General features: G+C 40.0%; 1 protein-coding gene across 2 annotated transcripts in view; it reads right to left on the reverse strand.

Moving 5' to 3' along the window:
- osbpl5 (oxysterol binding protein-like 5) overlaps positions 1-21158 on the reverse strand; it is a 59355-nt gene extending 38197 nt beyond the window's left edge. For both annotated transcript variants that reach the window (XM_036151651.1, XM_036151655.1), the window contains exons 1-2: positions 20985-21158; positions 7758-7819 (exon numbers count right to left, since the gene is read on the reverse strand). The gene's annotated coding sequence lies outside the window, so the exon portion shown is untranslated. The remainder of the gene's footprint in view (positions 1-7757; positions 7820-20984) is intronic.
- Positions 21159-23805: the final 2647 nt, after the last annotated feature.

Here is a 23805-nt window from a genome sequence, read left to right on the forward strand (position 1 = left end):
ATTTAAGATGTCCTATTGCATTATGACAAAGCCTTTTTATAGAGCTGGAAACCCTCAGTGGCAGAAATGGGAATGGTAGGACATGGAGATTGGACAGAAGGTAAAACCGAGCACAATAAGGAGCAGAAATTGAGCCAGTGTCTTATATAGTTATTGGCTGGCCTAAGGATTTCCCTCAAGGGGAAGTGTTAGAGTAGGATCCGTTTAACCGTCTGCTAGTAAAACAGCAGCTATTAGGAGAGGGAGAGAACCCTGAGAGGAATACAATTCAGGCTGCCAATCCTGTTGGGAAAATAATCAAGATATAACATGTTTAGATGTCAGAAAAGTGACTAATTGATGTTGCAGAAATAAAAACAGGTTTGCATTGCCCAGAAGACAAAAAGCTAACTATAAATGACTTTGTGCTTTGGCTAGCTTTCAAGGAACATTAAACAAGTAGAAGATAAATTTTGTTGCGAAAAATACCGCTATGGCATCTGAAGCTTAACCTCATTAATCAGGTACAAAAATTTGCTATATGTTTCAAATCCGGTAAATAACTACCTGCAGTTAATTATATTCAACAAAAGCTTCGGTGCGTCCAGGATAAACAATCTTACTCTAAGTGAAAACTAGAGCTCCACAATATTAGGAAAATGTGCGAATGCAAGTTTTTTCTTCCCTCTTCCATTTCCTTTGTTGCCACATTGTCAGCAACTCTCTAAGCTTTAAAATATTAGGCTGCATTGCCTCAATCCAGAGTGGAATTATATAGCAAAGAGTCCATCTCACTATTCCAATATATTGTTAAACTGAGGAATATATTTCTTGTTTACACACACTCATTATTTGCAGAAATGTCATTCACTTTAGCTTTTAATTATCAATTTTAACCATCCATTATTCAAACTCCAGGAACCACCAAGGGTCAAACCTTCCATGAACATGAAACTGCTGAGAAACCAGTGACCCTGAAGCAAGAAGGTCCCTGAAGCTGCACTGAAATGTGCCACTCCCCAAAGAAAAAGACCAGCCAAAGGCCTTCTGGATAAAGTTGCATGGTTAGACAGACTAGACAAACATCAAGTTCAGGTGAGGCTTTTAAACCAAAGAACAAAGTATTAACTGAAAGCATGGTGGTGGCAGAATCATGCTGTGTGGCTGGTTTTATTTCAAGTGCACCACAAAATCTGGCTGGAATAATGAAGGAGCAACTCCTCTAAATTCTTCACTTCCCCATCAACCCAACACAAGACTTAAAGAATGTACCGAACCTCAACATCATCGGTAAATAGTTGCCAATGGATGGCGGTTCTACTACTTAATCTGCATCTTGGTGTTATCCCAACATATACCTCTTCAAGATTATTGGGCAGATTGGTAAATATCCCCTCCAAAATACACTTTTGAGAAACATTTAAGGTATATCCACAACAAGCATTTCATTTTAATACATTTATTGATAGTACTTACTACACACATAATTATTTTTTTTTTGTATTGAAGATGGTTTTGTTTCAGGAGAATGAAGACAATAACAACTCTGAGGTCAATCGGTGCAGTAAGTTACAACTTCTTAAAAAGTTGTTAATGATAACCATTTTTAACAACAGCAAAGCAAAGAAACTACAGCAGTTGAAAACAACTCTATTGTAATGTTACTTTCAGTTGACAGGCTGTGCATAAAAACCGCCATAACTGCTTCAAGCTAAATACCTAAATGCACTGTTCCCTGTTCAATACAGAACAAAAGCTGTCATGCAAATCTTCAAAGAGGCCATGACGAAAACAGTGGGAATAGACTTTTAGGCTCACTGACTGAGACTGACAGCATTAGTGAGTCATGTTTAATTTAATAAATTCCTAAACACATTCGTTTAAAGCAAAAAACAAAAAGTAACAAGAAAATGTGCTTTATTAGACAGCCACTTAAAGGACTTCACTACTGGGAGAACATTTAATCAACTGGGTCATCCACTGATCTACTGAGCCCAGAAAAGCTGCATTTGCACCAATGTAAGTAAACTCAAGTACTTCCTGTCAAAGAAGCAAACTTTAACCCGTTGAGCACTGGGGGAAGAAGAAAAAAACATGAATATTTTATCTGCTGGCTCACTCAGCTGTCGACAGCATAAAGACTCCCAGAACGGAGGAAGAACTTATTTTAGCAGCTGCGGCTGAGTTATGTGAGGTTACGCCTAGAGCAGAGGACGCTCTTGAAAGCAGTTTCTAGTGTACCTGCCTTACTTACAATGGTTCCCTCTAACCACAAAACTCATCGCCGTGGCTGCCTTTGTGTGAAAATTGAGACGGCCTGTTAATTGCATCTGCCAGAAATTACCAGAAAAAATGTACAGTGACAGACAGGCCCTCAAACAAAATGCTTTGGTATGCTACCATTACAGCAAATGGAAATATTTTGTTTTGTTGCATCTAATTTTGCAAACAGCTTCTGTTTTATTTCCGAGAATCTGCCCTTATTTAAAAGGTATATTGTCAGCAATGCAGCTGAGAGGTTTGTTCTTTTTTTCCCTATCATTATGCTATTGCATAAAGAAGAGGGCAGCATGACGGGTTTCCATGTGAGTAACACAAAGAGGAGCTCCCGGTTCCCACACACAATACAATCACACAGAAATACACACAAAAGCAGAAAATATCGCCGGCTAGTGAATTGATTTCACATAAACACTGAGTTTGATAGTTAAATTTAGACTTATTTTTCAAAAGAAAGAAAAATCGATTGCATTTGCTACTGCAAAAAACCACAGTCAAGTTGTGCAAAATTAAACATGCACCAACCCATAAGTAGAGCAACACTTTGCAAACTACAAGAGTTTGGTTAAGCGGCTGATCGGAGGCTGGCTACTGGCAGCAAGCCCTACTAATTGCTAACTGTTAGCTAACTTCAAATGTTACTTTCTAAAGAACAGTACGACAAAAATGTATATTATTCTTTGCAATAAGAACACATTTTTTATTTAAATTTATTTATTCAATATATTTTTGCTCAAGTCTAGATAGCAAAATCAATTAATACATTACATGATATAAATATGATAGTAAAAGTAATATCTTAGCAGCGGTAGGAATAATTGTTGCTTTTCAGTTTAAAATAAGCTATTGAATCATGTTAATTTTATCTGTCTAAATAACATAAAATGGGACACTCAGTGTATAACACAGTGAGACTTTCATTTAAAAACTTTTGTTAGGATTAATTATGAACTGAGGGCAGTCTCCTAGATACCATATACAAAACTGACATTTGATCATTTTGCTTTGCGGTAACTGCTTTCCCTCGCCAAGATTAGTGAGCGATGTTGGCTAGAAAGTGCCTTGCTTAACTTAAAATGACGACATGGGGTAAACAAAAATTCAATATCAAAATCACAATATAACTTTATTCAATAACGGTGATATGATATTTCCAATACAATTACAGTCTATGGTTACAGCATTTGTCACTGACTGAGGTTCCGATTTAATGTATTTTGATGTGTTTTATTTTTTAAAGCAAATATTTCTAAAATTAGGTAATATAATTGTCATAAGTTTGTACGGGCATCTGTTGTGGGCATTCTTTGTAGTCTGAGGCTTTTATCCAGTTTATATCGATATTGTAATTTGCAGTTATATTGTACTGACCAAAATAAGGAAATACCTATCGCAATATAATTTTTGCCCACATTGTCCAACCCTATATGCAGGGTCCGAAATTAACACTCGCCAGTCGCCAAATGCGAGTAAATTTCCCGTTTGGCGAGTGAATTTCAGAGGGCTAGCTGCCACATGGCGAGTAAATGTTTGTACCAAATAAAATAAAAGTAACATAAAAATAACAAAACCCATACGATCCGTTCACAGCTCTGTCCATCCAGAGCTCAGTCTAGACCCGCCTTCTGCGGTGCTGGTTCAGCTTCTTTCACATTCAGAACCAGTCATGGCTGAACGCTGGATCAGAAAACAGATCTGCTAACTAGATACAGTCTAAAACGCCAATTAGTCTGTTTATAAGTTTCGTTCTTATTTATTCTGATTTTTTTAACTACCTGCGCTGCGGCTCTGTGCTTCACCGCTCTTACTGCGCCTCCCCCGCCCCCTCTCGGAGCAAGGTGCTTTTATCAGCGGCCAGCCTTCAAAACGTGAATCGCTACGTTTAATGTCCTTCCACTCGTACCAAAATGTCCCAATTAAAGTCAGTAGGAGAGTCGGTAACTGTTTTTCATGCTCTTTTGTTTTTAACGACACAGGACCAGCGGTGCTTCGGTGGGCGTGGTGCGTTGCGCTTGAATTCAGGTGCGCACAATTACGTTACATGTAACCTGTAACATCGGGGGCGCAGCGCACGAGGGTAAAATCCAGCAGCGAGATCAGCGTAAAGACGCAGCGTGAACCCTGAGTGCTTTAAGTGTTGCAGCTGAGGGGAAAATTTTGAACCATACACAGGGGCGGTTCTGAACAGGGGCCAACAGGGGCCTATGCCCATGTAGAACTGTTCCTGGCCCCTGTTATGGCCCCTGTACTAAAAACATGATGTTAAATTTCTTAGGATGATAAATGCTGACAAAGATAACGTGACTGACTGGTCATTTGGATCAGTTGCATTTTTTTTCGTTTATGGTTTTACCCAATAATAAAATAACAAAATAATTAAAAAATAAATGTAAAAAAAAATAACAATAATTAAAATCAAGCTGTTTCACGTTAAGCTCCCGCTGTATTGAGAAAAGATCAGGGGTCTGCAACCTGCAGTTCCAGAGCCACAATTGGCTCTTTGGCTTACTTAATATTTTAAACGATGAAATGTTGACCTGTTAAGTTCCCCCCCCCCAATCTTTTCTTCTGTGCCCCTGTGAAAAAACACTGGCCCCACCCTGACCCCCCCTGCTACATTTGGTCTAGAACCCCCACTGACCGTACAGGCTTGATGAAACTCTGCCTCATTCACAAATAAGGCCAACATGGATAGAATAATGATAATCTGTAGTATTTTTTATCGGCTGGATGTGAATCTGATAATTCATATTGTGTCTTTTATAATCAACTACAATATATATATTTTTTTAATTCAGGAAACAAAGATTTCTCTTCCAGGTTCCAGTCAGCCACGCCCCCAACCACGCCCCCCATAATTAACATAATTTCACTCTTAATTTTTATAAAAGTTGAGGTCTGGTCAAAATTAATATTTTGGCCGGTAAAAAATATGCCTGGCCGGTTGATTTTTACATCTACCGGCCAACTTGGCCGGTGAATAACAAAGTTAATTTCGGACACTGCCTATATGACTAGATCACTGGACATTTTTACACATGGGGCGACAGAGCACACGGTGGAGTGTGTTTTCATGGTACAACAGCAAATAATGGCGGGCAAGAACAAGAAGTTTTTCACTGCTAAGAAGTTGCTGGATGTGTTGGCAGAGATGTTTATTTTCTTTACACATATCAATCTTCCTTTTCAGGATTGTGTGAATCTATTTTACTGTATATCTTATAATATCTCTCTTCTTCATGTGATTTTACAGTGATGGTGATGATAATGATGAGCCACAACGACAAGGACGATGTCGTATTGTTATTATGACAGATTTATTGGCATTATTTTGTTATTGCATTTTGAACAAAACTACACCAGTTTCTTTCTACCCATGTTTATAATAACTCGGACAGACTGGTTGTAATTGTTATTTGCATTTTTCTATAATTTTAGTTTAAATCTTATTGTTAGTAAATGAGCTCCATTTGGAGTCAAAGACTAGTTCCTCTGTATGTTTATTCTTAAAGGGTAAATATGTGTTTGGTGGACTTTTTCAAACTAACTCCCAAAACTATTGTTATTGAATGACTATGTATAGTAAGATGTAAACGAGGGCAAAATTTTTTTATTAAAAACTTCAAATGGCACACAGGATGCCAAAATGTTTAATTTGGACGGTTCGCCTAGATTTTTAGCAACTAATCGCTCTTCAAAACCTCTTTGCTTTCCTTATTTTGCATGTATTTTGGTACAGCTGATGGTAAGATCCTTTACTGTGGTTTGTTAGATGGTTTGGAATGCAACTACATACTTGCAAATGAGTATTCAAATTATGAAGTGCCATTCCCAAGACGGGTTTTTTTTCTCCTTCTGCTGTGTGCCATGTTAATTTACTCCTCACTCAGCAACTCAAGTATTGATTTTGAGACGTATGAAGTATTCTCTTGGGTGTTACCTTTATACTCATACCAGAACAAATCCAATAAACTGTGCAGTTCCTGAGATATATTCAATTGACTCTAGGAGTGTCATTATAGAGCAGATCTCTCAAAAAGAAGCTCATCTTTAAAAATATTAAAATATCTAATAAAACTGTTTTAAAATTCAGACAGATACAATCCTTGATGTATAGTTTTATACCTATTGTTTTACTTCTTTCCCACTCAAGTAAAACCTTTATGCACTTGCACCAAAATGTCACGTGAGTGGAGTAAAACATGAGAAAGGCAGGGTGGTTCATAGATAACAGGCGAGAAGAAATCAGAACACCATCTTAGTCAGGTGACCCACAGACAGAGCAGTAAATAGATATTATAAATTATAGTACGCCAAATACTTCTGTTACTGGCTGAAGGCCAAAAGAGATAAGGCGTTTGTGTAATCAGTAAGACAGCTAAGTGTTAAAACCTATGCTATAAATGCGATGCTATTATTGCACGCATGCTGAATGCACACGATGGGCGTTTAAAAAGAGAAAATTACAAGAAAACAGTATCCTGGGTGTGATCTGTGGAGAACATTCTGGTTAATCAGTAATCTGCTTTTAAATCTCTTGCCTCATGCAGCGGTGAGCAGATGAGCTGAATCATAACGCTTTACTGCTGAAGCACTGGAGGTTTTCCTTTTCCTTACAGCAATAACTGCTTGCTGTAAGCACCAGCAGGACGGTCGCTGTAATATTATGATAAACTGCTCTAAACCAAAACAAAGCTATTGCACAGAAAGAGGATCCTTTAAAGAGGTCAAAAATAAATACATGGTTTGAATAATATGCCAAATGTGTCAAACACGCAGCAAACCATGCAGTAAAAAAAAAGCAAATAGTGTTATAAGAAACTGGAAGAACAAGCAGCATGTATTACATCTTCACCACTACCGTATGAAAGAACAGCATATAGTCAACCTTCAGTTTCTCTGTTAAGTTCACCCAGTAGTCGGCTGTCCCACGCATTCGCTCCCTTCTAACCAAACGGATTCTGACACGCCCTGTAAGCTGCTGATCTCAGTTCTGTCAAACTGTTTCACTCTTCTCGGGAAGCTTAGCTGTGCAACATCCGTACAACTGACACATGATTTCTGCCGGGGGAAAAGAAGTGGACACAGAGGCTGAACAAAAAAAAAAAAAAAAAAAAAAGTAGGCTTTACTTCTTTAACACTGTGACTGCAAAGCCGTCGGAACGATATTTCCCTTGAATTAAAGAACGTCGGCGCTGTCGCCTAAGAGACGTGCCCTAATTCTCTCCTTTGCTAAGAGCGTCAGATATCCCTCCAGGCACCAGTGAGTAAAAATGAGCTTGCATTTGTGTCATTTTAAAAGTAGACTGATCACTGGGAGAATATTCAGTTCACAAATTAAATGTGCACCGACTCATACCTCATCACTGAGACCTTACATGCAAGTCGTTCGATTAGAACACGCAAACGGAGACAGCTGGCCAATTAAACGGTGAATTTTGCATCAATAATTAATTAAAAAAGTGCCATTCTCCCCCAGGTGGACGAGCTCAGCTTACCTTTCACCTGAACTGCAGGAGCAACGGCATCCAGAGGCCTCTGTTGGGGCCACCCGTCTCACCTGCAGGTGTAGAAAAGTAAGAATAAGGTTTCACTTTAACTCTCACAGTACAAACGAACAAAAACGGCCTCACCCCTGGCATTTCTCCTTTAACCTCGCTCCTCCTGTTCACACCACCGTGCTAAAGCCCCACCTAGTTCAATCTTAGGGAACTACCGACATCTATTTAGTTTTCTCACATACACACAACACTACAAGTCAACTAAAAGCCAATATTACTAGTTAAGTACTTAACATTATAAACCAAAATCCCCTCATCTAAGATGGAGGAATATAGTGAGACTGATTAATATGACAGAATTAATTAAATAAACATTAATTGGAGCAGTACTACTTTTACTCTAAACACTCAAAACAAGTGTAATCTGGTAGAGGGTCCATTGTAGGTTTTACACAAACCTACGTTTATGAATTTAATTATTAAAAACCTGATCTCAGTTAAGAAGGTATCACCTCCCCTTTTCTGCTTTTATCTGTGTTTACCCTTAAAAATGTGCCTTAATCCTTCTTCTGAAAAGTCTTGGGATTCTTCAGGATGTCTGATAAGACCCACATTAAAACAAACACACCCACGGCAATTAAAATAGCACAACGCACCGTTTTCCAGATTAACATTTTGATTCCAGTTATGGGTATTAAATGTTGCAATTTAGAGGTATTTATTTAAAACCAGATCTACAAAGTCAGACGAAGACAACCCTGTTGTGTACTTTAACCACAGGCTTGATTGAACATTGTAGAGGTGTCAATGTACCATATGGCAAAAGTACTTTAAAACACAAATAAGACATCTATTATCTTGGCAACTGCTATAGACCCATAGCATGATATTGTTTTGATACGAAATATCTGCACATGCACGCAGGTTGACAAAACACTAAGGTGGAGAACTTTGATAGCAGCGCCAAGTAGGTCTGCACAATAGTGGCCAAATATATTATTGGCATGCGAACAGAGAATGCATGGCACTTGTATTAAGTATAATATCTTACCACATACAGCATCCAAACAGTCCTTTGTAAATTGCAATATTTTACTCTTTGATATTTTGATATTGATTGTAAAAGAATATATGAAACTTATCACAAAAACAAAATTTAAAAATGTAGTGATATATATATATATATATATATATATATATATATATATATATATATATATATATATATGGCCCATATGGCATACTGGTTTGTAAGGTGCACTAAATATTCTTACCAAGCGTGTAATATCACTCTGCCCCTTCACGTACACAGGTCTCTAGGTGGACTACACTGTCCTGTTTCTAACATAAGGCCAAAATAAACATAACTTTTACATTGAATTAACTTACTAGATTTATTGTTGCTAGCGCGTACTCTGGGTGCAGGCTCTCTAAGGGCTCTCTCATACTCGGGCGTACTGTGCATATACTGTGAGCTTAGCAGACGTCACCCCGAATCTCCGTGGACGTTTTACCCTCCATAGTCGACTGTACTGTTGCCTACATTTCTTGTGACAAATTCCTACAATTCCCACACTTTCTGCCAGTGGGTCGAAGCAGTGGAACAGATGGTAAAATGTATGATTAGCTAGCTGAGCGCCTAGAGATGTTTCTTTTCCAGCAGGCTCCCACCGCACACCTGTCAGTGAGAACAGAGATGGACTGTGATGCCGCGGGTATTTGCGACCGCCTGCTTGGAGCAGCTCAGTGTAGCAAGCTCTGTGTCACATATAAAACAGTTCAATGTAAAGCTCAATTTTTACAACTTCTTGGCAGCAAGTAGTCGTAAAAATTGAGCTCCGCACGTACGTGCAGACTTCCGCAAAGTGAACTGTGCACGAGAATGTGGGGGCCTTTACATGAATGCACTTCTAGTTTCGACATTACAGTCAGGCAGTCTTGTAGACAGCTCAGGGGTCCGTTCAGATAGTGACACAGTGTACCGTAATGCTCAGAATATCCATTGAGCGGAGCAATTCTCGCCTTTATCCGTCAATGATCTATCTACCAACATCATATGCTTTTGTTTAACAAGACTCAGATAAAGGTTGGGGACTGCACCATTCTCAATTGCTACAAACATAGTAACCTCTTAAGACCTAAGAATTTTGGTCCAAACATAGGCTTCTAGACATCTAAAAAAAAGGATGAAAAATTTTTTTCCTCTTTAAACATACATGTTTTATCAGTCAGGAGAAAGAAAAATATATGTTTAGAACGTTTTTAGATATCAAAAAGCCTATGTTTATGCAATTTTTTTTAGGTCTTACGATGTTAAGTTTTCCCAACAACAATCTTGATCTTGAATCACATGGCAGTGAACTTCACAAATCCACAACAATCATGAATTTCCACTTCACTAGAACTTAACATTGATCCTAAGTCACATGGCAGAAAGCCAAGACTGACTCACATGAAGCAGCACTGGCTTGGGTAATAATCAACTGGAAAACCAACAGCTGTAAAAAGGATGGGGTGGGCTGTGGCAGAAGTTCCCAATCTGTGCCTTAGGTCCCATCTCTGAGCAAAAGAGGAAGCAATAACAGTGAAGCATGTGTAACCCAAATACGAAGTGAACTGAAAAAAAAAAAAAAAGAAACGACTACTTGTGGGACAAACAATACCAAGAGAAGGACGTGCAGAGAAGATGGAGCCAAACACTCCATAAACTGCGAGTAAAATATAAAACAAGTATCTCTAAAATCAAATATATGCTCACAATTATAGGAGAATGGCAAAATAATAAGTCGCAAAGTATGCAAACTAGAAGTAGGGAAACCATGACCCAGAAAGTATCAGGGTTTAGGTGGAAAGATGCCATAGCTACAGAAGCACCAACACTCTCTAGCTGTCCCACATTTCCTCCCTCACACCAGATGTTTAAGTATCTTCTCTGGCGACGGATCTACCGCACAAAATCAGCTTCTTGCCATGTAGAGATGATGCTCTGCTCTTTTCTTAAACTGTTCTACTTTCTACCACTTGTACAAAGTATCCAACCTATTTCAATGTGCTTCATGAAAGCAACAGTTAAGCCCAATAGCCCTGAACGCTGAAAACAATGAGGCAATGGATCGCCTAAACAGTGTCACGTTCTTTTTGTAAAAACAGGCCCCTGCATGGTCTTCTTCAAGAATACAAGTAAGTGACATTTGCATAGGAGTGCTGCTGATTCAGCAACTCCCACAATAGAAAGTCAAGAGTAGCTGGGTGGGGGCTATTCAGTGTCTTGAACATGAGACCCCAAAACAACAAAGCTAGACATGGCTGCCTGGAGCAGGAATCGGTACAAACAACGTTGACTTATTTACTCAATAACCTGAACTTAACTTACAGACTTCAGCATGCGAGTCAAATGCTTTTGTACTTACTTATCTAACTTCCAAAAAGCAGCCTATACAGCAGGTGTCATAAAAATGAACACCTATAGATTTTAGCTAACTATAGACATCTTTGTTTTTAAGCCGGATTTGTTAAATTTACACTCTCCTGAAGCAACAAGGGGCTCCTGGTCAATTTGCCCCGACATACCAACGGAGTGACGGACAAGAAGAATGGGAATAAAACAAAGGAGATTGTAGATTTCTAGAGAAACAGGAATAGGTCAAAGGCTATTTCCATCATGGAAGAGCTAAAAGACAATATTACTTTGGCTTTTAGTTCTTCCTGGTGGAGGAGTATAAATACCTCAGTGTTCACCCGGACAACTGACTGGACTGGTGACAACTGTAAAGTTGTCAATGCAAAGGGGTAGAGCAGACTGTACTTTTTGAGGAAGTTTAGGTTCTTCACTGTCTGCAGTGACTCCTCCAGAATATCTCCAGATGATTATTAAAAAAATTATTCTTCAATAAATGAAGAACATTTCAGACAACTGAGCGTCCTCTTCGTCAGACTGTCATACAACAACAGCGAAACACAGACTACTACAGGAGATCTTTCCTACCCACCGCCATCAGCATCTACAACTCCGAAGAAAACTGCATACTAACTTAATTAATAACAATTAATAAAGTATTTTTGAATTAAACTGAATTACCATTTGATTCTATTCAATACTGCTTCCACTTCATACCTGTGGGCACACAATTTCACTCCCGTATCTTTAAAACACAGCATATTACCTGATTTTTTGTTATGGTTATGTCTTTTTTTATGTTTTGGAGATAAATGGTTATAAAATTGCTCACCAAATCTAACACGAAAATAACTAAGTCACCCCCCTACCCCTGCTGTTAAAATATAATTTATTGGTGTCAGAACATTTCCTTATAAGAAGAATATAAAAAGCCCCCTAAATTGTTGGTTCCCAACTTCTCTCTAGCCGGTACAAATTGAAGCAAAACAATCTACCCTGGTATACGGAACCCATTTGTGGCAAGAAACAAGAAAAACTGCACAGGTACGATGCAGCGAAGTGGCCGGCTCCAGCATGAAAGGTAACAAGATGTTTTGATTTGAATTTCCTACAAAAAGAAAAATGTCAGCCGACAAATTGGTTGTGACAAGGTGGTTTGCTGCCCTGCATCATGAATAAAGATGGAGGATTTTCTCTTGATTGACTCTGATGGGTGAACTGCAGGTCAAATGCTGGAAAATATTTTTTCCAAGTTGTCAAATGCATCAAAACTAATGATCAGTATAAGTTATAGTCTATAAACAAACCATTAATCAGCAGCATTTATTTCGATGCAGTTTCTTGTGGCATTAATAGAGTAAAAGGTTATATATAAATATAAAAGGTAAAGCCATCAGCTCAAATAAGGGAGTACATTTTTGCTCAAACAGGAATAATATTGTACTTCCATTATTTTCTATTGGATTCAAAACTATGTTTACCAGAGAACATGCAGGATGTCTTATGTAAAATTATTATTTATTAAGATTGAGGTGGCAGCTGCTGAATCTGAAGGAATTGGTGTTGGTTATCTCTGATTGGCACATCTTTATTCATGAGCCTGGACATATCTGAGACTTTCTAAGGCATAAAATTGAGAAGATTATATTTAAGATACTTTTTTCTGACTTTTTAACGCCCAGCAGAAACCCAGCTAAATGTATCCTTTTCCAACCAGTCACTTCAATGTTGTTTGTTAATGGTGTGAAATTGTGCCTAATTCTTGAATGAGGTGGACACTCCATCTGATTTCTAGACAAACTAATCTAAAACGTTTTACTGTTAATAGTTTACGTTTGTCCTGAGACACGATTACTCGACACTTCCAAGAGAGGCAGGGGGAGAAGGGAGGAAGGTGGGCTAGTTGCAGGGTGGGGTCTTTGCACCAGTGTGAACTATGTGATTGCCTGGGAAATAGAAAGACCTTGGTGTGAAGTAAGACTAGTGGAAGTCCCTCCGTTACAGAAGGCATGAGCTTGTTGTGACTGAGGAAGAAAACAAGAGGCCCAGGTGGCAGCAGAGCCTGCGGGGTTCCGACAATGAAACCCAGGGGAGCGTGCCAGAGCCACAAGGCCAAACAACTGCCTACTTGTACTCCAAACCCCCATGGACAAGCCGGTTGTACTGTATGTATTCTTGCTTTAGAACAGGGAAGACAAATGTGTGTGAATGTTCCAGCCAAAAGGGTAAAAGAGATCAAACATATAGAGGCCTTTTATAAAATGGTGTAGTATGGATGCAAAGAGTAGCACCACTTTAAGCTACCTTGATCTTTGGTAATCCTGTTCAAAAACACTTTTTGTTATACTGGGTAAAATCATCCTTCCATCCTGAAAGTAGTTAATACATTATTTTTTTACAAAAAGGAGGTTAAAAAAAATCCTTCTCTGTGGGAGCTCACAGAGAATGGCCCATAGATGTTATACCCCCCCCCCCCCCCCCACACACACACACACACACACACACACCTCTGTCCCTCAAGTTCTGGGGGAATCACCCAATCCATTGGTTGTCCCACATGCCAATCATTCTGACGCGCTCACGTAACGCCTGTGTCTGTGCTCTTTCCTTCCTGGTTTCCGCTTGCTGTCTGCACATGTGCACTTCCAGTTTTTATGTATCTGGTTAGCTTAGCGGCTACGTAGCGGTTAGCCATTCTTTGTAGCTCCACTTCTCTCACAGTAGACTTTGACTTTGGCTGAGAGTCACAAGACGCGAACTGCGTTCATGTTTATGAGAAGAAGAGGAAGGCCTCAGTAGAAAGAAATACAACCAGAGTGGATTTGAGAGCCGCGAGGTCAGCTACGTCTGAAAGCAGCTCCCAGACTGGATAGGTTTGAAGCCGCCCCTCGTGGTGCCTTCATGGTGACTGTATGCATAACCAGCTCCATAATGGCGCGTTTGCACATGCAAGCCTACATAGACTGGACCTCTCTATTAACAAGCATGCGATTTATGGTGACCACCATAGTTGCATTTGTGCGGCACAGGCTTTTGGACCCATTGTTTTGTGCTTTCTTGGTCTTGTAGTCAAGTGTAGCCCAGAGAAGTTCCACCTGGCCGTCAGTCCAAATAAAAGCTTCTTTTCTTATTCCAGCAATGATAGCAGTCGCCATTCTCCCTCTTCTTGTACTTCCCGGCAGTGATGTGCTACCCATTGGCGTGGCATACGTATTACAACGCCCATTACGGCTTGTTCGGCTTCAGGCAGTTTCACCATCACACTTAAACTTTTCTGTGTGGATACCTTAATTTGGCTTTGTTCGTCTTCGTGTGGATGTGACTTTAAGGGTTTCCTGCAAATTAACCTATTGTCTCTATATTCTGTTTATGTCTAACGACAACACCATGCTTTAAGGCCTTCATTAATTTTCTTATTCGGCATTATGTTTTTTAGTTTCTATTGGAAACCTTTGTGACATATAAAGGTTCATAGACTCTATCATTATAGATGCAAGCTGAGTGTTGGATGGCTCAGTGAACAATTTTAGCTGGGGTACCCTTCCCTATTTAAACTAAAGTCAGATGATGATCCCCATGCTGTGGAGAGCAGCCAGTTTCTGAAACCAAAAACGATCTCAAAGGTTAAAGAAATGCTTTGCTGTCTTAAGAGTTGCTTGACATGGACTAGCTTGGAGTCACAAGTTTCCGTTTAGTAGAACATAAAAGTGTCACTCTTACCACCCGAATGAGTATTTTATTAGCTTGACGCAAAGTCTGCAATCTCATAAATACAATCCTGTTAGAATTAATTTCCTAAAGCGGCAAAGCTGTGAAAATACATAACCGGGTGGAGGGTCAGCAGCTAATGAAATGTCATCATTTGAAGAAATCCACAGCCAGAGGCCAAAATTTAGGGTTAATCTGATTCTGAACACAGCACCAAGATGACCCTCCAAATGAGGATTTAAAAGACCGATGACGTAAATCTCCTGGCCGCAATTATTTCATAATAAATCAGAGTTAAAGTAAAAAAAAAAAAAAAAAAAAAAAAAAAAAACAGCCCTGCTGTAATCTCAGCACAGACACTGCATGTTATCTCCCGAAATAGCGTTTGACATGACAACACAATACAATAGTAAGAATTTACCAAAAACTAAACAAGGAAGTAGATTTATCGCATATGTAAACAGCTCTGTACTAGATCCTTTCCACACATTTTTAAACTGTGCACAGTTCACCTGGTTCAGAGGTATGAAAATAGGCAGAAACTGTTCAAAGTTGGTCCACAGAGGAAATAGGCAGATCGTTAATAAAGTCTAGCATGGGATGTTATGAGATTTTAATAGCTGGATGACCTTGAGCAAAAATAAAAATATAATGTCATAGTATTTAGAGGAAAAGTTAAACAGTTGTGTATTACAAGAACTGAATGTTTTTAACCAACAGAAAAACAATAATTATTCCTACTCCCTATAAAATAATTAGAACTGAAACAATTCATTGGATTAATCGACTATTGAAATAATCATCAACTATTGAAATAATCGTCAACTAATTTAGGTATCAAATCGAATTGTTACCTGGAGTCTACAGACTAAGATGTGTAATCTGCTGAAAGATCAACCAACTCAGAGCAGTAATTAAGGCAGGACTGTACAAGAAATACATACATTTTGCATTTGAGATGAAAACCCTTCTCTATCTGTAAATATGCTCTATCCAGAAATCTGACTGGCATAGTTTAAGCTTCACCTGGTTCAAATTATTTAAAAAAAAAAAAAAACTAAAAAGAAAAACCACTTTTTGCCGTTTGATCATTAATCCGTTAATCAAAAAATAGTAGATTAAACAGGGATGAGGCATGGATGGATGGATGGATGGATGGATGGATGGATGGATGGATGGATGGATGGATGATTAGATTAACATGTCAGCATTAAAAAAAATATATGTTTCTGCCATTTACAATGCAGTTAAAATGTATAATAAGCATTGTTTATTGAAGTGTATTAATTTATGAAGAGTATCTCTTTTTAGATTAATCAATCTGAAAAAAAATCTGAATAAAAATAAAAATGGAAACAGTGCAATTGGGGAAACCATACAATACAATGTGGAAAATAACTAAACAGATTTTATAGGGCCCTAAGTTACTTATTTATTTAAACTGTCTTTGTAAGGCTTTACAATAACCTTGAATAATACTATCATTCTTGGCTCAATAAGACTGATTTTCTTTTCTGATAAAATGTGATATTTAGATGACAAAAGGACCCAGTTCCAGTCACAAAGGCCTCACTGCAGCCGTAAGGTAATGCCGAACAGGAAAAATCTGCTGAGAAGGGACATCTTGGCACAGCAGAGCCTGCTAAAGAGCATTTTCTGTCCTGACGTAGCGATCCAGCTTCTGTATGGAACCGTATTAGTCTAGATTTCCCGACTAGATGTCGGGGAAAGCTTTTCCATCTCAGGGGAGCTGAAGGAGCACAGAGCCGCTTATAAAACCAGAAGTAATACAGTTCCTCAGAGAAGAGCAGTCACGCTCAAACTAATAGTGAAAAGGCTATATTGCTCAGAGAAATCACTATAAAGATTTTTTTTTTCCATCTTTTATATTATCATCTTTGCATCAGCTGGGTATTAGCGATTTTAAAACCCAGGACAACCAGAACACCCCAACACTGCAAAAATGGATGAAAAATAAGTAAAATGTTCTTAAAGTTAGTGTATTTATCCTTGATTTGAGTAGGTAAATAAGATTATCTGCCAATGGAATGAGTATTTTGACCCCTAAAATAAGATAATTAGATATCCTGCACTTGAAATAAGATTATGGAGACGAGTTGCTCCTATTTTAAGTGAAAAAAATCTTATTCCATTGGCAAATCATCTTATTTACCTGCTCAAATCAGGGACAAATACCACATTTTAAGAACATTTTACGTATTTCTAGCTCCGTTTTTGCAGTGAAGTCTTTTAATCAGAAACCAATCATCCGCTGGTGGTTAAATATGTTAGTCCTGCAGCAAAAATCTGGGGCCTAATAAATAAATCAAAGCGGCGTCCACCAGCAGAACCATTCTTACCCAGCCCTGCAAACTGTCTTTATTTCATTCACTACACCACTCTCTCTATTTGCCATTCCCAGCACAGCAAAGCTGAGGTTCTACTTGATAGGCTTAAGGCCCAACACCATTATACATCCCCACCTGATTAGGGCAAGGCAGACCGTCACGTGGCTCGACCAGACATTAGGTGTTTACAGATCCGCGCCGCTAAAGCCAAGTTGTGAAACGTAGTAGATGTTTAACGGTTTGGTTATTGAACATCTACTCTATATGAAGACTCATTACAGTGACGCTATTTTAAGGCGGCACCGGCTGAGCGGGATCGGATATGCAAATGGAACCGGAGCATGTTGTCAGTGATTTAATGACCCACTTCCATTGGTCGCACGGTGTTTATGACCTTGAAATGCTTTCCGCTCACATCTCGGATATCGACCGCCTGACCTATTCGCAGCCATAAAACACGCTCATGGCTGAAGCCAGTCAAAAGCAGAGTGAAATTACAGGGTGCTAATCTATTTCCCTCTCCACTGAGGCTGAAGATGAAAATGCAGAACTTCTGGACAGAAAGAGAAAGCGTGCATAGCCTGCCTCCCCTCCCGATGCAGCAATTTCCCAGGTACCACTTAACATCTCAGTTCCAGCACTCTAGTAATCATTTCCTCCTGCAACCATACACCCCCACCCCCTCCACCTCCAACTCCCAATCCAGATTTTTTTTTTTCTTCCGTCCTTTAGTTTGAGCGACATATTTCACCAACACCGTCTGGTACGGGAGTCTCACAGTGGGATAATCTCAGGTTAAACGGCACGGTGTTACATAATCAGGCAATTATTGATCAAAATGGTATTTTTTTAAAAACAGACAAGCAACAATTATTTCCACTGCTGTAAAAATTAATGTAACAAATTGATTGTTACAGTTTTCACAACACTTATTTGTTGTTATTTACATTTCAGCAAGGTTTTGGGGAGTTTATGTCACACAATACTCTGAAATCTGTTGTCTATAAAGTAAGACAAGCAAGGAAAAACTAATGTTAGCTGGTTAATTAGCACATTACTTACATCAGCAGTTGATGGATTAATTCTTAGTCTTTTATTCATTATCTTTTATCTTTTTTCCAAACATGGCTATGCTGTTTAGGTTTGGATGCTAACAATGAATAAAAACACTACAGTTCCGCTGTATCACACTTACAACGTGCTCGTATCGATTTCATTTAACACTGAAAAGCAACAACATCTTGTCTTCTACTACAAGATCAAATAACAACAAACATCTATTGTTATTTTGACTTTGATGGAGGCTAAACTACGGAACAAAAATCTGCTAGAATTATGCTTATTACAAAGAATGTTATATGTTTTTATATAAAACTGATGCTTGAATTAGGGAAGCTTTGTAGCTGCCTTTCAGCCTGTTTACAGGTACTTTTCAACATCAGGTGGGGAAGGGGCAGCCTTGAGCTACTCTACGCTTCATACAGCCAGAACAAAAATCTGATGACGTCAGTTTTTTCTCTGTTATCTAATTAAACATCCTTTAACCCCAAAGCCACGGCGCAATGGAAAATATTTTGCTCTTCTGTCTTAATTTGTGAAGGAAACAGATAAGATGAAGGTCCCACACGACGCTGGTGCGTTTTTTATTTATTTTTTTATGCTCTCTTCAAGGTTTCTCGGTTGGAGCGGTTGCCTCGTGGTTGGAGAGCAGGGCGACTGCGTCCAGGGTAGGCTGCAAGTTCCCCGGTTTGAATCCCACAGACTGCCACACTGGATCCGTGAGCAAGACCCATAGCCCCTGAATGCTCCCTGGGTGCCACACAGTAGCAGCCCTCTGCTCCCCTAAGGAACGCGAGGGACAGATGACAGATAAAGACGACCATTTTCATTATTGCCACAAATACAGCCAGCCTAACTAGCATCATCTCAGACCACCACAACGATTAGTTTCTTCACTCAAAATGTAGACCGGCAGGCCTGATTCGAAACATTTCTCCGGCCTTCATATAATCTTGAAGTAGCTTTGGGTTTTAAATTCCAATGACTACCCGCTAAGCTGCTCTTTTCTGTGACAACGCTGACAATAATATGAAGAGACACTTTGCTATCATTTCTGAAATACTGATGCTGGGCTTGGGATGATAGGCAAACACAAACACTGTAACCTGGTGAAATGTGGGTAACATGTCAAGTCAAGGTCAAGAATCAACGTCTTTCCATTTTTGCTTTATTTATTGAGGATGTCTTTTGCACTCAAGCATACGTAGCATTCATTTTTAAACCCCGATGCACCGATCAGGCCTTTCTTTTCTGGCCAATCTTAATTTTAGTTTTTACGTAAAGCCAAACAGGTGCCGCAAGCTGTTTGATAGGGGTAACAGTTTTAAATCTAACGTGTCCCTAACCTTCACCCGATTTTTACTAAACCTCAAAAAAGGACAACAAAGTGTGTGCTGTCCGTTGTGTTTATAGACTGAAAACGTAGGGAGATCCTAGTTTTGATGCACGAACGGGGAAAAGAAAACATATTTCTGGACTACCGGTCACCGATTCATTCTTTTCCCTGTCAATGTCAGTAAATCTCAATGTCAACGTCAGCTAAAGGGAGTAACAAGTTATACCTCAAAGCTACAGGGTGATAATAGGAGAGATGGATTGCAATTTGCAGCTGAAAAATAAACCTAGCGACTTAAATAAAATAATAATGATAACAATAATAAATCCTGGCACTTCTGCACTGACGTTTCATTTGCCCCCGGGCGTTACATAAACCGGTGCAAAATCTGCAACGCGTCTGTTTATTCTAGCAACAACCCCTCCCGCGTTAATTAATGTCCATATATCTGCAATAACCACATCCAGGAGCGCCTTCCCCAAAAGCAGGAGAGCACTGGTGCTGAACAACGCGTGAGAACCACTAAAGTGGATCAAACGCGTCCATAAAGGCGAGACGCTTTGCTGGCACTCTTGGAGGGGGGGACGTGGCGTTTTGACCTACATCGTGTAGGATATTTAAATATGTGCAGATTTAAATATAGCTACGTTTTCTCCCGAGTTATCAAAGCGATATATTGGGGGGAAACCCCAAAGCAGCACAAGGACACACCGAGCATTTCTGATTCTGCAGATAAAAAAAAGGGGGCAGGGGGGGGGCGACTAATTTAAAGTAAACAAAAACATGTACGGTTATTTCCTGTGACGAGGGCTCGGCCAAGAGAGGCTGTGTGACGGGGCGAACATCACGCTTTCGCTCGGTCACGCTGGGTGAAATTCTTGCTCGCTGCGCCTCCGGCCGACGGGCGAATAGCTGGTGAATTAAACCGGGGAGGCAGAAGCAGAAACGAGGCGTTTGCCCGTCGCTTTTCCCCCGGCCGCGGTTGGGCACAGGCTCGGCTACCTGTTATGCAAAAAGAGGGTGACAGCGAGGAGAAGCTGCAGCCGCATGGGGGCACGGTCTGCTCCGCTAAATGTGGAGGCGAGGGTTAACTTTGGGGCAGAAAGCTAGCACCGTTAGCCCCCCCACCTGAGCATTTAATCAGTAAGCCAAACACCAGTGCGATGTGACAGGGAAAAAATTAAATAAACCCGAGGCCAGGGTGCCTGAAAAACACCGACAAACCCTCCCCGCTTGCCTGTAACGGACACGGGAGCTGCCGCGGCTAGCTAACAAGTTAGCACAAAAAGACCTACGTTAGTTGAATAATTCGGAGTAACTAAAAATAGCAAGTTATCCGCCTCGTTTTGCTGTCACGGTGGAAGCGGAAAACTTACCGTATTTTTTTGTTGTTGTTGTTGATGATGTTGGTGGTGGTCTTTCCGGTTCTCATGCAGTTTCTCAGATCCCTTCCCAGTCAAGTGTCATAGCATGGGCGATGTGGAACCGGCTGGGCGGTGAGGGACGGACGGTTGGAGTCTACCGGAGGAGAAGTTGCTCCGTTTCAACATGGAGAGCGCAGAGAACGGACTACATTCGAGTTGCTGCGGTTGCCCTGGCGGCTGCTGCTGCTGCTGCTGCTGCTGCCGCGCGGCGAGCTCTGGCGACACCTGTGGTCGGAACTGGGTACTGCGCCGGCTTGTGTGGGTTCTGCGGTGCCTTGCAAAATGTATTCACTTTCCACCGGTTTTCACGCTGCAATCACATACTTTAAAGTAACTACGTTTTTGTTTTTGTTTTTTTGAAGTGGACTAACACAAAGTGCACATAGTTATGAAGTAAGAGCAGATACGTTGTTGTGGCGGGCATTTGTATTCAGATTCCCTGCAAAGCTTTTTGGTCAAAATATGGAGAGAAATCTGTTCCAATGTTATTGCAAGGAAAAACTGCATTTCAAAAATCTTCATATAACTTTACTAGTTACGCTCATTCTGTACACACACACACGTATATATAAATACATATATATATATATATATATATATATATATATATATATATATATATATATATATATATATATACATACACACACACCACACACACATACATATATGTATATATATATGCACTGCCTGGGTTGATTACAACAAAGCCTATGACTCAATGCCACACACATAGATCCTGGAATGCCTGAAGCTGTACAAGGTCAACGGCAATCAGAGCCTTCACTGCAAATTCCATGAGGCAGTGGAAAACCACCCTTGAGGTGGTTTGTGTAAATACTGTGCAAATCTCCATCAAATGTGGAATCTACTATAATATAATATGCTCTGTACCCTCTGCTGTTCCACATAGGCCTGAACCCCCTCAGCCAAATAATCAACAAGTCTGGCTATGGATACGGATCCAGAAAAGGGGTCACTGTCAGCCTCCTCCTGTACATGGATGACATAAAGCTGTATGCTAAGAGTGAGCGAAACATTGACTCGCTGATCCACACCATCAAGATCTACAGCAGGGACATCATTCGGGCTGGAGAAATGTGGCCAGATGGTGACAAAGAGAGGGAAGGTAATCCACACTGGGAGAATTGCATTCCCAGAACGGAGAATAGCAGATGTTAAAGAGAACGTTTAGTACCTTTGAATACCATAAGCAAATGGCAACCACAAAGAGACCACAAGGAAAACAGGGACGGCCATATACCTGCAACGAGGAAGGCAAGTTTGAGAAGTCAGCTCAGCAATGGCAAGATCAAGGTCTGGGCAATCAACAGCTATGCCTTGCAAGTAATCAGATACCCTGCTGGTATAGGTTGGTCAAAGGAGGAATTCCAGACCACTGATGTTAAAACACAGGAACAGCCCTTCAGCACCAGAGCAATAGAGGCCTAGATCTACCACACCAGGCAAGATACCAGGTGCAGGCTATGCAAAGAGGCCTGAGAAACCATCCAGAATCTCATAGCAGGGTGTAGGATTCTAGCAGGGAAGGAATACATGGAACGCTGTAACCAAGTGGCTGGTATAGTGTACAGAAACATCTGTTCAGAATACCACCTGGAGACCCCCAGGTCTAAATGAGAGTCACCTCCCGAGGTGGTGGAGAACGACAGAGCTAATATCCGGTGGGACTTCCAGATACAGACAAAATGGTTGTGGCCAACCATCCAGACATTGTGATAAAGCAGCAGAGGACAGCCGTTGTGATAGATGTGGCCATCCCGAGTGGTGGAAACATCAGGGAAAGAAAGAACACAAGAAATTGGAGAAATAGGACTCAGGAAAGAACTAGTAAAAGCTTCAGCCACACTTGAAGGTTAAGAAGCAGACTTTATTAACAGACCAACGTGTTTCGGCTTGTGGCCTACTTTGTGTCCTTCACCACATCACCACATCAGTTATCTTTAAATAAGAAGTACAATGCAGAAAAAAAATCAAATAAGCCAATCACTTATTCACACATACATAAACTGACCAATCAGCAAACACGGGGGGTGGCACTTGCTGACTGGTTAAACTAGTGCCCAGTTTGGCTCTTGCTGAAAAAGCTTTAATTTTAAACAGAATACAAACAAAATACAAACAAGATCCATTCACCGCAACCAGAAAAACACCAAAAGTAACAGTATTCTTACAAAAAACTATAGTTCTATAAAAACAATAGGCAACACCATTAAAAAACACCATTAAAAAAATAATATATGTATATGTACATTTTTTTCTGTGCTTCTTATTTAAAGATAAGTCATGTGGTGATTTGTAAGGACCCTGAAGAAAAGAAGGCCACAAGCCAAAACGCGTTGCTCTGTTTATAAAGTCTGCTTCTTAACCTTCAAGTGTAGCTGAAGTTTTTCATCTACCAGTTCACTGAGCCTCTTCATGCACCTTGGAAGTTGGTGAAGTTGTGCCAAAAACTTTTGGATCTCAGGAAATAACTCGAAAGAGCCTGAATGGTGAGGACAACAGTGGTTCCGACAGACACCCGGAGAAACATGAGACATTTCAGTCCAGAAGAGCGTAGGAACAGAAAAGATACTAAGAAGAACCCTTAAGCTCCCAGGGCTTTGGTAGAGGGCCCGGGTTTGAGACACGGAGAGCCAGCCACCCTACAACATTAGTCAAACTGGATTGAGATTGTTATGAGCAGCTTTAGAGCCTTGCCAAAAATGTTCTTTTAGATTTAGGTCTGAAGTTTGATTGAGGCATTCTAACA

The sequence above is a fragment of the Fundulus heteroclitus genome, chromosome 2, assembly GCF_011125445.2.
Source record: "Fundulus heteroclitus isolate FHET01 chromosome 2, MU-UCD_Fhet_4.1, whole genome shotgun sequence".
NCBI classification, from domain to species: domain Eukaryota; kingdom Metazoa; phylum Chordata; class Actinopteri; order Cyprinodontiformes; family Fundulidae; genus Fundulus; species Fundulus heteroclitus.